This window comes from Phragmites australis, chromosome 21, assembly GCF_958298935.1.
Source record: "Phragmites australis chromosome 21, lpPhrAust1.1, whole genome shotgun sequence".
Lineage (NCBI taxonomy): Eukaryota > Viridiplantae > Streptophyta > Magnoliopsida > Poales > Poaceae > Phragmites > Phragmites australis.
The window spans coordinates 3,610,833-3,624,482 of record NC_084941.1 but is presented as its reverse complement, the minus strand read 5'-3'; the positions used below and the strand labels follow the sequence as shown (position 1 = coordinate 3,624,482).

At 39.3% G+C, this 13,650-nt stretch overlaps 1 pseudogene; it reads right to left on the bottom strand.

Moving 5' to 3' along the window:
* Nucleotides 1-4,411: 4,411 nt before the first annotated feature.
* LOC133904037 (uncharacterized) lies at nt 4,412-6,682 on the bottom strand (annotated as a pseudogene).
* Nucleotides 6,683-13,650: the final 6,968 nt, after the last annotated feature.

Genomic DNA, 13,650 nt, shown 5'->3' with positions numbered 1-13,650 from the left:
TGTGACCGTGTCAACGTTGCAAATTAAAATTATAACTTTCTCACCATAAATTATCTGTTATCATCTATGATATGTAATAGAAGTATTAATTATGAGCCTATCTATTGTTAAAAGATAACAGGTATGTACATGATGAGAAAATTATAATTTTTTCAACATGTGTAAAAATAGTTATATATTTTTAAAATAAGCAATAGAAGTTGTAGTTTTTTTAATATATATCAAAATAATTGTAGATTTTTAAAATTTACTATTTTTTATTTGTCATTGCAAATACCTCTCATCCAAAATATGTCATCGCAAATCGACTTATCCGGTCTATTCTATTAGGTCTACAAACATTAACCTATACTGTTGATGTTTCATATGGACTTTTTTTTATGTATCACTACAAATGTCTCCCATCTGAATTGTATCATTGCAAATCGAATTATCCTGTCTTTGCCATTAGGTCTACAAACATTACCCGTATTTGACATTGTTGAGTGGTCAAGCCCTAACAGAGGCACGAAAAGACCTAAATACCCCTGTCTTCTACTTTCTTTCTCTTTCCTTGTTCCTTGGTTCAGTGTCAACACCACAGGCAGCGCACGCGCTCGTCGCGGTCAGCAGAGCCAAGGCAAAGAAGGAACTGGCACAGACGGAGCCAGCGTAGCATGACGCGCGGGAGGAAGCCGAGGGTTTGGGATCAGAAGCTCCGAGCACCACCGTCTCGATCTCCTCCTGCCCCGAGGAACAACAGGATGTCTCAGGAGGCTACCGGTTGCGTGACGTGCAGCTGCAGCACCGTGGCTATTTTTTCTTCTGGGAAAATCAATCCATCAAAGCAAGCAAGCAAGCTAGATCACTTACAAGTGAGAGTAGAAACCAGTGCAGGCCCTGGATTGGATCCGATTCATAACAAGGAAGGGGGAGGGGAGTCCACGGTGCAGATCCTGTCCTAGCCGATGCTCCAGCCTACTCGCCCCCAACCGGCACTTGTGGAAGTTAAATCACATGTGGATTTAAATATAAAGTTGTCAATTATATTTTTATATACTAATTTATGTGTTTTGTGTTTAAGAATGAGTTAAAATTAGATTTTATAAAAAAGTATGAGTTGAATTGAGATATTTAATATGTTAAATTGGAAGAATAAGATCAAAATAACCTTAGTGGATAAATCATATACTTGCTTGTTGTTTATGTTTTGGTGGTAAACTAAATAAAGATGATATAAAGAGTGAAGTTTTCTATGCTTGATGCATGGAAAGCTATCAATGGAGCTTAATTAAGCTTACGAAGATCGAGTTAAGATCAAGATAGAAACGAGGATGATCGTCGTCATCATGAGAAGAGGAGTTGATGATGATCTTTAAAAAGTTATGAGAAGGGTCAGGGTTTAGATGATGTGTTTGTTAAGTTCGATGAGATTATTCAAGGTAAAGGTATAACTAGAATAAGTTTTCTAGTTTTACCAATCATAAGTAGTTTGGTGGGAGACCAGATTATAGAATCGATGGTCGTACTATCAAGAGATGTTGCCAAAAACGTTACTCGGTTGTTATGTCGAGGGCTCAAACCATGTGTTTAGTGCGGGATGGATTTTTGTTGAGAGTTTGTTTTACAAGTCCGAAGTATCTAAAAGGTGTTTTAGATGTAACTTTTTATTGTTCTTGGTTTTAGTGGCGAAAAGTGGTTGTAGTCAAGCTTTAGTGGTATTTTGACATGTTCCATATGATACCTAGTTTAATCTTAGAGAAATAAGTTTTGTACAATTAGTGAAAGTGTATGAATCGGCTTTTGGAGTGTTTCTAGTTTTAATCTAATATGTTTGAGATCATGAAATCAGTAAGGATGTGTAGACCTCTGAATAAGCTTTCCGTAGAATGTTTCTAGTTTTGATCTAATATGTTTGAGATCATAAAATCAGTAAGGATGTGTAGACCTCTGAGTAAGCTTTCCGTAGAATCTGAGATCATCAAAATTGGACATCGGGTTCAAAAGTTATCAGCGTTTTTCAGATGGTCAACTGTGATGATTTCGGAAGTTCCGATTTATCGAAACCTCCCATTTTCATAAACATGGGGTTCTCGGGTTTGATTTGGTTTCTGGATTAGATGTTTAGATCCATACATCAAAAGTTCTGCTATGTTATTTTTATCAGATCTGACCGTTGGGATTCGAATGATCGAATGTTCTTATCAAGGCAGAGTCTGTCTAATGGCTAGTTTTTTAAAATAGGATATAAATACACATTTGCCTCCTTGCATGGGAAAAAGTCTTTGGAGGGATTTGAAGGTGTTTTCTAGTGTTTGCAAATGCTTGAGAGGTGTTAGAACTTGGTGTTTCACCTTAGAGTGCTCACTTTCTCTTTCTAGGATTGCTTTGAAATATCCAAGACCTTTGTGACTTAGTGAGTAGAGAGAGAGGTATGATCCTTTGGCAGCCCACAGTTGGCGTATTAGTTGTGTGTGTTTGAGCAATCGATATTGATCATGTGCGAGTTCGGGAGTTTGTTACTCTTGGAGACCATCATCTCCTAGATAGCTCGATGGTGGATTGCTGATGATCTCCTCAAGTGAAGATTATGAGGAGACCTAAAAGTGGTAGCGGAATTCACCATCTCTTGAGGGAAGGAAGAGTTGACCACAGTGGAGACGATGAGTGCATGTATGCAAGCTCGTGAAGAAAATGGTTAAAAGAGACACAACTTAAGTGTGATCGAGCTTCCTTAATGGAGACGTAGGATACCAGTAGATATCTAAAGTTCAGTAACAAATTATTTGTCTTTGTATTTCCTTACTCTTGTATATTAAATTTATTTAATTGATTGTATGCTTATTTATATGTGCATTGAATTAATTTCATGATATTCAATGTTAAACTAAATGCTCAACTTGAAAAGTTAATTAGCAAGTATGTGAAACTATAAAAAAATCATAACGAGTTTTTTAATACTCATAAAAATCTTGTAGCTTCACATACCAAGCTAGAAGTAGCTTACAAGGTTATTCTCACAACAGGAAAATCATATGAACCTCGTGTGAACAATAGCATATATTCTTTATATAATATAGATTTAGCATGTGCTAGTATTAGCAATTTATCTATTATGAATTTTATATCCAATGATGAATTATCATTTATTCCTTATTGTTGTAACACTAATGTGCCCACTAGTTTCACTTGTGAGTTTAATCTTGTAAAGGGATTTAAGGAGCTCAATGATCAAATCAACTCTTCAAATAAAGATTTGACCATATGCTTCAAAGGAAAGACCACTCTAGATGAATTGCTTAAAAATCAAAGGCATCCAAAAGATAAAAATAGACTTAGATTCAATTCCTGTAACATCTAATCCCATGGGTCAGAACATCCGATATAGTTTCAAGATGTTGTAAAATTTAGGTTTTTATATATATCGGAATATTTGATCCTGAGATTAAAACATCTAATTTGTTCTTTAGATTTCTAAAAACTTGGTAATTTACATAGTCCGTAACATCTGATGAACAGTTCAGAACATCAGATAAATAGTATCAAAATATTCGATGAACAGTTCAGAACATCCAATTAATAGTGTTAGATCTTCCGATTAGAGTTTCTTGCATATCTTTCTAGAATTTAATCATCTTTATCACCTTATGATTGCAACATCACATTTATTTAGGGTATTTGTGCACTAGTTGAATCTAACATATTTAAATTTTTCACTTGTGAAAAATCTATTAGTTTATTTTTCTGCAAACTTAGGCCAACTATGGAACAAGGGGATGAAGTTTTCAAAAACACATATGCACCTCCAGTAACATCATTGTCCTTTCAACGTGGGGTGTCGACAGGTCCATAATCAGCACACCGCGTGCCGACAGATATCTATTTTGTGTAAATATCTAATTTTGAATAATATTTTTATAATTTTTCAATAGAATAATATTATTTAAGAAAATTCCCTTCGGTGCCTTGCGACATCAAGGCCACTGCGGCTCGCGTTGGCAATGAAGGAGGTGAGCTCGATATCTTCGATATAGGTGATAGTACATATTAACATGATCTTATCTTAATATGTGGGCTTTGGTAGTAGAGAGTTTTGGATGATGATCCAAAAGGTATAACTACTACTAAATTATAAGATTACAAAACATATAACTACTACTAAATTAAACTATTCCGATGATTGGTAAGTGCAGATTTAAAAGGTTCTACAACATGGTGATACATGCGACGAGGCAACATACGACAACAATGAGAGGCAAGAAAGAAACAAAAGATGCAAAATAGTGGAGCATCAAATAACAATGCAAAACTGCACACACACAAAATATTGCCAAGTGGCTGGCACAAAAACTATTCCTAATAGCTCTCTGCCTTACCACATATCAACTCTTCTCTTTCAAACTCTATTCGCATCCAAAGGGTAGTATTTGATTCAGAGTGGGCAGGGTGGGACGTCGAGGTAGTGCCGGCCTGGATCGTGCCCCAACCAATGAGATGCCAATGCTTCTCGATGCGTCTGCTAAGGACCAGCTTCTCTCCTTTCTTAGGATCATTCTTGACAGTGACCACACGGGCTCCAGTAGACATATACCCAATGTAAAGCATCAGGATCTCACCCCCAACAGCCTCCTGTGGAGGACGAAGTTCACCTACAAGCAAAAGTATCAGAAATAGCAACTTATGTTTTACACTTTGGGGGGTTTAAGCAGCAAATATATTACTGATCTCTAGCTCAATGTAAATATCAAGAAACGATCTAACTTCACAAAGGACTTGACCGACCAGCATATCAGCATGAGTCAATGTTGGGTCCATGGTTGTTCCAACTCCAATAAGCCCTCCAGGAACAGCAAACTGGAGTTCATTATGCTCAGCATGTAGGGACACTGTCGGTGTATCAGGAACCGGGGGTCCCTGAGTCCCGAGGCCCGGCCAGCCATCCGCCACATGGCACCATCCCACGAGGTCCCTCCTAAAGGATGAGAAAAGTTCAAGTCCCGGGAAGAAAGTGCTCGGGGCCACAGTCACTAGTCCCCGAGCACCCTAATTCCCCGATGATCCACAGAGTCTAAGTGCCGGGAAGAAAGTGCTCGGGGAGGTGCCCGGTCACCCCCGAGCACCCTAGTCCCCCTATGATCAGAAGAGCTAAGTTCCGGGAGAGAGTGCTCGGGACTGCGTGTGGCAACTCCTGAGCGCTCGGTTCCCCGAGGATCCGCGTAAGAGTGCTCAGGAGAGAGTGCTCGGGGCTGCACGTGGCAGCCCCCGAGCACTCGGTTCCCCGAAGGATCGAGCAAAAGTGCTCGGGAGAGAGTGCTCGGGGAGGTGAACAGTACCCCCGAGCACCCGGTACCCCGAGGACAAGGACAGGCATTCTCGGGAGAGAGTGCTCGGGGAGGTGAACAGTAGCCCCGAGCACTCGGTGCCCCGACGACCCAGAAAGGCCTCCGAGGGGCCCGCCGATGAGGTGTCAATCAGTCAGAGGTCTGAGGCCGCATTTAATGAGCGTGCGTGGCCTGACATCTCCAACTGCTCCCGCCGCGGTGTCAGTTCCTGCCATGTTTTGGCAGAGAGGCGTGGGGCTATTAATTGCACGGGTCCCGTCCCGTATCATCCGGCTTGTCTCGGGATAACATCGCAAGGATCAAGGCGTTTCGTCTGCCGCCCTGCTGTGGTAGAGGAACAAGACAGGGCGGGCACGCCGGGTTGCTCTGCGACTGCCCGGTGGGCCCTCTCCACGGCGCCTGTTGCCAGGGCGTTTATGGTGACAGGTGACCGGGCGTGCGGCGTTTTTTCCACCCCCGGTCACTTTATCCAGAAGAAATGATGACGTCTTTCCCAGTCATGGCGTCTTGGAACTTGTGCCCCCCTCCTTCCCGTTCGGGGCATGTCTCAGCCGGCGAGTACAAAAAGAGCCGGCAACACAGAAGAGAAATAAATCGAAGCATCCCAGCATCCAACAAGAATCCTCAAGCACCCAAGCATCAAGAACCGAACCATAGACGAACACAAGGCACAAGGGACAGTCCCTGCCGAAGAACAAGGAGCCTCAAGCTCTTAGTTAGGCCAATATTCTTGTAACCAGCAACATCCTTGAGGGACTTTCTCAGGACAGTTATCGCATCCATACAGGAGTAGGGTATTACGCCCCCGTGCGGCCCGAACCTGTCTAAATTCCGGTGCATTTACTTCTTTTTGCACTGGGTCGATCATCCTCCCCCACCACCGGTCATTGCATTTACTCTCATTCATTTCTCCGACGAACTTATTCAGGATCATCCCTCCGGCCGAATCTCTAAAAAGGGGGTCTCTCGGGATCCCTGCTATAGGAGTTAATCCTCCGACAGACACAATCCTCAAGATAGGGGTACACTTAATATTGCCACTCTCATCCTTCATCACAAAGACTGGGTAAACTTTGATTCTCTGGTTCACCTTCAGGACTTCCCGCAGATAGGAATTCAAAATTTAATTCCACAGAATAAGAATATTGCATGATACATATGCAAACATGGTTTTCTGAAAGATGGTAATGTTTTGAGATCACCTTGAGGATACTGCCACCTGCTACACCACCCTTGATTTCATTAACTTGTGAACCAGGTTTGTTCACATCAAAAGAGCGAATAAGAATCATGTTGGGTGGAGAGGTGAAATTCCTCTCTGGGATGGAGATTTTTAGGTTCCTAAATGATGAAAATTTCATTTGGTAGGGAGAGTGTATCAAGCATGGAGTTGTCGTGAGAGAGTTTTCGTTGACATACAAATTCAGTTGCTGAGTTAACAATGGAGGTACCTTCTATCAGGCTACAACACCCAGCAAGCATATATTTCATATAAAAAGCCCAATTAGTCTCTTTGTTACTATATCTAGAACACAACATAGTTAGTATGCACATTGTGAGCTTTAAAAAATAATAAAACAAATAGAAATTATTAATTCGACATACTACTTAAGCACTTACCCCAACAATAAGTGCCTCAATTGCAGGGTTCATACAAGTTTCAGTCCAGCAAGAGCAGAACTTAAGGTCAAAAGAAAATGAAAATATTGAGCACAAAGAAAGATGGGCATGTTGCATCATTAGTAAGGTCTGAAACAAATTTTAGCAGCTAAATCCAATGACCACAACATACATAGCCTTGTTCTGAAATTGAAGAACTTGTTTGGATATCAAAGTTATCTATTTTGTCATGTGAGCGAAATAGCCATATATAAATAAATTGAGTTATTAATAAAGGTTGTTGTACTTATTCATCTAAGGTATGAGGCCAATTTGTGGTAGTAAAAAGCAGAAGATTAATATGGAGAGGACTAATTCCCATACCATTCACACTTCCACGCATATTGTGTAGTGAATCTCACCATGATTGCTTATTGCTTAGAATTGTACTAAGATAGATCATGTACTAATTTTATACACTGCACATATAAAACAAACAATTGCAATCATGAGTACTAGTAGTCCAGTATTGTGAGGAATCTAGTGAGTTCCAGTTCAGACAAGTTGTAAACCCTGATGAATATTCATTCCATATCCAAAAACAATATCTCAGTCCAGTATACCTAAAAAGTCATCATATATGAATCTATGTAGGTGAATGCACAGATCCATTGCATTTGTGATTGTACTCCCAAGTATAATAAGCATATTGTGCTTGGTAGACTTTTTTCAATGTGCAAAGAAAAATCAGATTATGTACAAGTAATTTGGATTGCATAGCCAGGTCCATCAGCTATTAAATTTTCTAGCAAAATTGTATCTTGACAATAAATTTGACAGTTCAAATAGTAACTTGAATTAATGATTAGCTTATAATTTCCTACAAATTCATGTCGCATAAAAAAGAAAGGACTCCTAAGGTGCAAATCCCTCTAAATTTTAAATTCAGATTACTACGGTAATTAAGATACAATATTTGGATGATAATAGTTAGCACCATCAATAGATGTGATGATAGAAACTATGTTCTTATAAAGTTGTATGAATTATATTCACACACTTGAAGTTAAAATGTCATCCATGTAGAAGAATATATTCTATGATCTCAAAGCTGCAACAAAGCTCAAATAACTTAGGCACAGCTCAAGTAGATGGAGTAACCCATTAAACAATTACAATCATGAGTATCTGGTAGTCCAATATTGCGAGAAGCTAGTGAGTTCCAGTTCAGACAAGTTGTAAACCCTGATGAATATTCATTCCATATCCAAAAATAATATCTCAATCAAGTATATCTGAAAAGTCATCATATATGAATCCATGTAGGTGAATGCATAGCTCCATTGCATTTGTGATTGTACTCCCTAAGTATAATAAGCACATTGTGCTTGGTAGACTCTTTTCTATGTACAAAGAAAAATCAGATTATGTCCAAGTAATTTGGATTGCATAGCCAGGACTTTCAGCTATTAAATTCTCTAGAGAAATTGTATCTCAATAATAAATTTGACAGTTCAAATAGTAATTTGAATTAACGATTAGCTTATAATTTCCTAAAAATTCATGTCACATAAAAAGAAACGGCTCCTAAGGTGCAAAGCCCTCTAAATTTTAAATTCAAATTACTAAGGTAATTAAGATACGATATTTAGATGATGATAATAGTTAGCGGCATCAGCAGATATGATGATAGAAACTATGTTCTGATAAAGTTGTATGAATTATATTCACACACTTGAATTTGAAACATCATCCATGCAAAAAATATATTCTATGATCTCAAAGATGCAACAAAGCTGAAATAACATAGGCACAACTCAAGTAGATGGAGTAACCCATTTATTTGTATAATATGAACACCAATCCTATCTCATCCTTCTTGAATAGCGACTGAAAAATCTTGTTGCTTGTATGTTCCCATTTTTCAGTCATCAAGACACTAGCTAAGTGAATTGATAGATCTTGTTGTAATACACAAAAAAATTATACTACACCAGCAAGAGTAGGGACACCAGCAAGCCTAAATGTTACATTTGGAATACTAACTTGGCAACTCTACTCCAGAACATACTTTTGTAAGAAGGGACATTTTGAATACAAGACTCTACCACAGTTCTAGATCATCAACAACAACAATGTCTACATTATAATATATCCTAAAGAACACATTATGCACAAAATGCAAGTTACAACATAATCAGATAACTCTAATATTAGCATAAATGGTTACAGCATTTACAGAATTAAGAGAACATCACACAAACAGTAAGGAAATAGTCACCACCTTGACGATTGATGTGATGTCACGGAGTGGGGTCCTTGGGTATACCAATCAGGTAAGGGACTCCTCTTCGGTGCAGCCCTCACAGCCCATGCTAGTGGCACATTCTCCTTGTTGCTCAGCGGTGTCCAGGCCCGTCGAGCCAGCAGCTTGATGGCGCCTAACCCATCACTACAGACATCGGCAAGCACGGGCCTGCTGGCACTCCTTAGTGATGCAAAAGGTTTATAGCACATCAATGATGCAAAAACCCAAGAAACGCATTGGCAGATCAATAAATGAACCCAAAAATCATGATTTATTTACTTACAGTTGTACTGCTCTTCTCCTATACTTGATGATTTGGTGCCTTGAGTCCTGTTGCTCTTCTTCTCGATCTACGCAAGAAAATTCGGATGAAACCGTCTAGAGGAATTCAGAGAACACATGAACAACTGATGCGGCAAAATGTATGCACCTAATTTGGTTTTTGCTCCTATACGTGGTGCCATGATCCCTGCTGCTTCAATTTGGCTCCTACCCCTTCCAATGTCAACGCGAACTCTACGACTCTAGGATACCTGCAAGAAAGCTGCAACTCAAAGAAGAACAATGGATAAGCACCAATAGCACGAAGAAATCATCCCAACAAACATCAAAACCATCTAATCCGCAATTGGTCTACTGATAATCCTTACTCACTCCTCTACTCTCACAAGGATTCGCACCTAATGAATCCACAAACGTGATTGAAGGTGAACCAACAAAATCCCCTCATATAAACAACCAATTTCCTCCCGTTCTGAATCCCCCAAGAACAACTAGGGCAATAGCTTCTTTTGCCATCCTACGGATAGCGCTAGCCCAAATGCGATCCTAACAAATTTTCTTGCTCATTTGCCATCAAAATAGTGTTGAAACCAAGTTTCTGTTACGCACAATAATTTTTCGGTTGTAAACAGTAATTATAAGCTAAAAAAAGACATAAAAAATGTGTCAATTTTTGTACATGCTCTATAATTCATAAGTAACCATTTTAACTAGATTCACTAAAAATATTGTGTATAATTCAAACTAAAATTCTTTGAAAGATGCTACTTTTGCAACTTATAGTAATTTTTAAGTCCTCAAAAAAATTCCAAACAATCTGAAAAAATTCACTAATATTCCTATAATGTGATTTAATAATTTATAAAATTATCTCCCACCCTAGATTATGAGGTGAAAAAGTGACTTACTTTGTAATACTAATAAGTCACTTTTTCACCTCATAATCTAAGGTGGGAGATAATTTTATAAATTATTGCATCTTATTAGAGGAATATTAGTGAATTTTCTCAGATTTTTTGGAATTTTTGTGAGGACTTAAAAATTACTAGAAGTTACAAAAATAGTACATTTTGAAGAATTTTAGTTTGAATTCTACACAAGATTTTTAGGTGAATCTAGTTAAAATGGGTTGCTTATAAATTATAGAGTATGTACAAAAATTGACACATTTTTTGTGGTATTTTTTAGCTCATGGTTACTGTTCACAATGGAAAAGTTATTGTGCGTGACAAAAAAAAAAATGGTATGGTGACATTTGGGCGAGCGCCATCCAGTTGGATGGCAAAAAAGCTATTGCCCAAGAACAACCACCCCAAAACCGCAAAATTACTACCTTGGTGAGAGATCCTCGAGTCCATAGGAGGGGTGGGGTTAACAGTTGAGGGAGCGAGCACGTACGGGCGGGTCGTGGACGATATGCTTGCCAACAGGGAGGCCCATGACAGAGGGTGGATGCGGCGGAGTGAGCGGCAGCACTGAGGGTGCGGGATCCCACCGCACTTAGACAGCCAGCCATAAATGATCTCTGGCGTGTGCTCTGTGAGGACTCACGAAGATGGCTCACAGTCTACGATCGGACGGCTCTCCTCCCTCGCTGGCTTCACCCGACGGACCACGTTTTTTTGCTGACGTAACTCAAGGACGAGTGAGAAACCGACGTGGTTTATATATACTAGTGGAGACCGGCGCGCTCTCGCTTGCCACTTGTAGAGGGGGCTTTGAAAAAATAGGCAATGCTTATGTGTGCTGCACTGTAGTAGCATCTATTTGTTTTGGCACTCTTATGTAGCATAGAGAACATAATAAATATGTCTATATATGTTATACAGGGGTAAGAAATAGGATCAGCAGTTGCTCGTATATATTATACATGATTATAAATGGGAAAAGATGAACAGCTTCACCGATACTGTATGTAATCGTAGAGAACTTGCTAGGGATGAAAGCTGCAGTGGAGCCTTCAATGGAGTGGAGTCTTTATTGGGGTGGATCCTTGACTGGTGGTGTTTGTTCATAAAGTGCTACCTAGGGTGGTTTGCTAGCGATGGAGAAACGGGGAGAATGGATTGTTGTTTGATGGATTAGGTAGATATATCATGTCATCGTCGTCGTTGCTCTCCATGCCGTGCTCGTGGATATTTGGTATAGATCATATGCAAGGTCTTCAATGTTATTCTCTAATGCTAGATGGCTGTGATAAGTGACTGCTCCATGTTGGATTCCATCAGGGGTAGAACGGTAGACTACAATGCCCACTAGGAGTCTGGGATAGTATGGTTGTGGTCTTCGACACGCATCGGCCTTTTCTTTCTGGTTGTAGTATGCATGAAAGTTGGGCTTCTTTAGGACTGTAACCCTAGCAACCTAGGGGTCCGCACCTTACTCTCTCCAAAACAAAGGGCGAACATATGAGGACTTTGTTACCAGCGAGACAGTCGAGCGTCATGAGTGAGCTTATTAATGGAAAATCGGATAATCATAAATGGGAGCATAAAATCTCTGGACACAGTAAAGAACACAAATTATGGTCTTAGCACTCCAGCCTTACGTTTTGTATCACTTATCTCCAAAGCCTCCTACTGCAGTATTGTTTCCTTTTCTTTTACTTGCTGCCCTAAACCTAGAACTGAGAAAAGTAAATGAATATTAATGGAGTAGAGACACTGTTAAATTGAGCAGGGAAGGAAAAGGAATCTGTCAGCTGTTCCTTCATCAAACTGTAAGCAAATTTCATTAATGTGCTTTTGAACCTGCAGTGACCAAAATCTCTTGGGGAAAAAACAAAAAATCAATGTCGGGATGTGCAATTTGATATACATGTTGGCCCAATGTCGACAGAAGTAGCATTGAGTTACCACAATAAGCAGAAAAAAGGAAAGTGATCCTAGCTGAAGTCTCCATAACATTGACGAAGAGCCACATATAGCATAAAAATCTTGTGTGCAAGGGAATGAAAGCTTCAGCTGACAACTAAGGAAGAAACAAAGGATTTTTTTTTTTGGTAATTAGTACAAAGTTAGCACCACCCATTTAATACATGAAACATCAGACATAACAATTGTCCAGGGAAGCAATGTGCTACTTTCATATTAAAAACACACGTTAAGCAACAGAGCTATTACAAACGATCGTGCACAACAGCACATGCGTGCTTGCCTCTTTAGCCTAAACATCAAAAAATCACATGAATTAGTTTCTGCATCGACTCACATAGCTGGCCTGACTGATGTTGTCCTCAACAAAGCACTGATGCAGAAAGGTTCTTAGCAAACCATGAACCAAATAAATGTAGAGCAGCATATAGACAGCGCTTACATGGGACTTCACATGCACCTAAAAAACAAAAGAAAATTATCAGAAGAGCTGGTTATAGAGTTCCCATGCCTCGTGAAGGTATCTATACTTGGCTCAAAGAGGTTAAGAAAAACAAATAATAAGAAGTCCTCATTTGCCAGCTACAGGGAATAAGCTCTCGAGTTGCATATTTGCATAATAGGAAGCAGATAGCAATTTGTTCTTTTCCTTTCTAAACTTCTTACAAAAGCTCCACACCCTATATATTAATTAGCTATATAAAACAGATATTACTGCTTAAAAATCTTAGTAGGCTTACCATGGGACTTTTCTTAGTTTGTTATAAGGTTGGCACAAAAGAGTCAGGAAACCAGAGGAAGCTAGAAGTGATGCTCACATGAAGAACATTGATGCTTGTCTAAAGAGAAATACAAAGCTTACTAATTTTTCCCGTGTAACATTGGCAAGAAGACAACTGAAAAATTGTTTCGTTTTTCAAAAGATGTTCTTGAGATGAAAATGTGCAGAGCACGGAACAAAAGGCAGCAGCAAGCTATATTTCAGAATTTTAACACTTATTACCTGTTGAAAAGAGAGGGGCATGGCTTGGGATTAATCAGTCACATGAGGTGATGTGGGAGCCAAGCACACTATCAAAGATGTCGACCATGTCCAGCTGCTTATTTGAAAAGAAAATGGTTCAGGGGTGCACCTGTCTTTGTTACCTGGTAATTGAATGGTTAAGACATCCATCTAATTTCATTTTTTATCTTTGATCTCCGGCTGTAACAAAGAGCACATCCTAAAATACAGTGACTACTTTCATTGCCTCTTTATATGAACTGA